At 41.5% G+C, this 3,903-nt stretch overlaps 1 long non-coding RNA gene across 1 annotated transcript; it reads left to right on the top strand.

Annotated features, from left to right (window-relative positions):
- The first annotated feature begins 850 nt into the window (after positions 1–850).
- LOC123074444 (uncharacterized) lies at positions 851–3,685 on the top strand. Its single transcript, XR_006435967.1, has 3 exons — positions 851–1,089; positions 1,173–1,379; positions 3,485–3,685. It is a non-coding gene; the product is annotated as an uncharacterized lncRNA (long non-coding RNA).
- The last annotated feature ends 218 nt before the right edge of the window (positions 3,686–3,903 follow it).

Here is a 3,903-nt window from a genome sequence, read left to right as displayed (position 1 = left end):
CAAAAACCGACATCTCCACCTTCTTGGTAAGCATTGGCAGCCCAAGTGCTTCGTTCTTTTTTCTTTCCATGTTGTTTCACATGATTCACTATATTGACCTAACTGTTTGTGTATGTCTTCTTGTTTGCAAACAAAGAATTCTTAGAGCAACGAGGGAGTTGTTCAATAATCCGGGCGACCGTGGCCAAGTTTCTCTTACCATGTGCAGCCTTGGTGTGAATGAACCTGCTCAATATACCGTAAGTACAAAGGATGGTCGCATGATCATTGATGCTAATGTAACATCCCAAATTTTCAATTTGGAATGTTTTACAATTATTAGCTAGGCATCTATGCATTTCGTTCGAATTGAGTGGCATTTGGAAATTTCAGAGGCATTTGAATTTTATTTGACATTTAATTCAAATTGGCATTTGAAATTTATTTCAAAAAAATCCCTGGCGAATACTTGTGGAGAAGTATGAGAGGAGCTAATATGACACTCCAAAATGTCAAAAAAAATGCCAAAAGTTTGAATTCAAATTTGGATTTATTTGGAATTTTATAAAAAAATGTTTTATAAAGTTTTTATTTAGCCTCTGAAAAATAGTTCATCTTTTAGAGTTTTTTTGTGAGAACTTTGATATATAAAAGTATTTTACTTTCTATTTTTTTTCTCGGTCTAATTAAAAAAAGCAAAGTCCCGGCGCACCAGGCGCGACCCAACCCAACCGGCCCACCCGGCCACCCGACGCGGCCCACCAACGAGCTGAGCCGGCCTCCTCTAGCGCGCCAGCGCCCGATCCCTCTCGATCTCGATGCGCGACCCGCCTCACCTCTCCCTCTCTCACTGACCCGCTGGCCCCACCCCTTTCTTCAACCCCTCGCTCACGAAACCGAGTCAGAGCATGACTCGACGCCGCCGCGCTTCCGATCTTCCTCGGATCGTGATCCTGAGTCGCCCCCTCGTCCAAGAAGGCGCCCTATAAATAGCCATGCCTATCCTCCTTCGACCCCCTTAAACCCCGAGTCCAAAACCCTACCCACACCACGCCACCTCCGTTCGGATCTCGTCGCCGCCGCCACAGTCCGCTGCCGTTTCCGACTCCGGTAAGCAATCTCCGCCCCTCCGTCTTCAATCATTGGCTCCTTCTTCTCATGCTGATCCCGTTTGACATATCTCCCTACCCTAGACCGCACCGGAGACGTCACCCCGAGCTCGTCCGCCGACCGCTGCACCGCCTCGCCCTCGTCACCTCCAGTTGCTCCCGAGCTCCACCAAGACCACCACCGAGTCGCCCTCGCCGAGACGCACCTCCCCGACACCTTCGCCGACCTCCCCGACCACCGGAGCCGCCGCCACCTCGACGCCGAGCCGCGTCACCGTCGTCACCGCCGCTGTAAGCCACCGGACCTCCCTCCACTGTCTGATTTTGAATCTACGCCGTAGATTAGATCGTAGCGAAGGGTTAGGTTTATTTTTAGTAGTGCGGTTATTCTCCGGTTTAGTTTACGGTTTATTCAATTAGATCGAACCGGTCGGTTTAGTTATTAGCCGCATAAGTTTCTGTTAAGTTACGCCCGGGCGGTGTTTAGTTTCAGATCGCACAACCCATAAGCCCAGTAGCGCCCGTTAGCTTTTTTTTCTTGTTATTTTCGTCTCTGTTTTTAAACAGAAAGTATCAGTTTTGTAAAATCTATATCTTTTAGGTTGTTAAATATTTTTAGTTTATTCTTTTTTCTCTAGTTTGCAAATTTCCGAAAGTTTATGTATACAATAGTTTCGGCCATTTTTTAATTTAAAAAAATGGTATTATATGAGTTTTAGTTAGATTAGTATTTTTGCTATAAAATGAGCTAGGATTAATTTTTTAGTGATTCTTTTTGCCACTGCTTTGTTTTGACCTTGCCTAGCAGTAGGATTAATTTGGGTATTTATAGATTTTATTAAAATTAGTTTTACGGGAAATCAACTCTGTTTTAGTTTATTTCACTTTGTTGCTGCTTTCTGTTGTTTTAATTACTTTAAAATTTACTTCCACCTCTTATTAGTTTATTTCATATTTGTTTCTGTAGTTTTAGAATGTGAACTTTTATTTACAGAAAAATAAAATGTTTTATTTTATTTTCTTACTAGTTTTGATTTAATCATAAAAAGAATTTTAAAATAGCTTTTAATGCGTTTCTTTTTGCATTAAATTTGTTTGTTGTTTTCTTTTCTGTTATTTAATAAAAACCTTGTTTTAGTTCTGTCAAAGAAAGTTTTAATGGTAGAAAATTATTTATGTAGTTGGTTTCACTTGTAGTAAAATGTTGGCATTGTTTTTATGACTTTCTTTGTTTTTCTCCTTGGATTTCTTTGTGTATGATTGTGTGTTATTAAACTTTACTTGTTGTTGTAGTAGAAATTGTATGATGGTATACTTATGTGTGCTATGTTTGACTCGATAGAATTTCCAGAGTGCGAGCCTTGTGTCTACAAAGCGTTAGAGTTTCAGCATCGTCAACAATTTCACTTTGATCATGTATTTCCATTACCCATGTTTTATTGCATAAGTAGTTTTCTTTCCACCTTGAATAGTAGGATTTTGAGCATTGAACTTGAGGTAGTATCATGAGGTAGGAGAAACCCAACAGCCTGTTACCATTGCTGGTCAGGAAGGGATGTAGTTCATATTAGCTACGCTTTAGTAGACGGGGTTTGGTTGTGAGATTCAGAAGTGTGAGGTTAAATAATTCAAGACCTGCATGATGATTCGAGACTTCAAGACTTCATGGACTCAATATACCTCTGGGTGGAATGGAAAGCATTTGGCATCCTGATATCTATCATGGTTATGCCCGGGAATCCTGGTATCTACCTGTGATCATTCCGACGGAATGCCACCCAGGCTCAAAGAGATGGATGGATACTTCAAGGCTGGAAAGCTTACGTGTGCAACCGCAAGCCATTATGGGCTCTCGCTTGGTTGACCCTAGTCGAGACTCTGGTTGGTCAGATTGCTAGCAGATGTAGACGAACAGTAGGATTGGATGAGCACTGACTTTCGGCTGGAGGATCGCTTTGGAAGATCATGTTTTGATCGTCCAGGCAGTGCGAGGACATAACAGGAGGGATCGAATCTTGAGGGCAAAGTGTACAAGACTCTGCAGAGTAACTATCTAATCGATTAGCCATGTCCCCGATTATGGACAACTTGAGCACCGGAGATGATATTATCAACCAGTCTCAACTCAATTAATAATAATGAGTGGGTTCATTAATATTTTTTGGGATATGAGAATTGGTTGGCGGAACCATCTCATTAACAACAAATATTTTGTAGTAATTTACAAGCAAGTCCTCTTGTTATAGGGAAAAATTAGTTTTTCGCAAAAACTTAAACTTAGAGCCCCACAGCCAAAATTGCATATAGTGATAGCATCTTATTATTGTTTTCCTCTGTGTGACTTGCCAGCATATTCAAAATGCTGACCTACACGGCTGCAACGTCTTATGTTGCAGAGGCTTATTCCGACCAGGAGTGAGGCTACGCTCTATGCTCGGTGATTGCCCTATGGAGTCGGATGGACTCGCTGTCGTCTACGTCTTCCGCAGTAGTTTATCTCATGAGTTGGCCTTCGGCTGAATTTATTCTATTGTAATAAAGACTCTATATGAGATTCGATGTAATAAAGCATGTGTGATTGCACTTTGGTATATTCATTGATGTACTGTGTGTGTCAGCATGATCTTGGGATGGTACAGATACATAGACCGATTTTGGGTCGGGTCGCTATAGAGATGGTAGCAGAGCACACGTTGACCGTAGGACGTAACCCTTAGGACCGGAAAGCCATAGAAAAAAACTATTTTTTCAATTTTCTTATATATCCTTTGGTCTATACTCTTCTCTATTCGTTCCTATCTCTTCTCTAACTCAC

This window comes from Triticum aestivum, chromosome 3D (assembly GCF_018294505.1).
Source record: "Triticum aestivum cultivar Chinese Spring chromosome 3D, IWGSC CS RefSeq v2.1, whole genome shotgun sequence".
NCBI classification, from domain to species: Eukaryota; Viridiplantae; Streptophyta; class Magnoliopsida; order Poales; family Poaceae; genus Triticum; species Triticum aestivum.
Note: the sequence above shows the minus strand (reverse complement) of the source record. Positions and strands in the feature narration are given on the sequence as shown.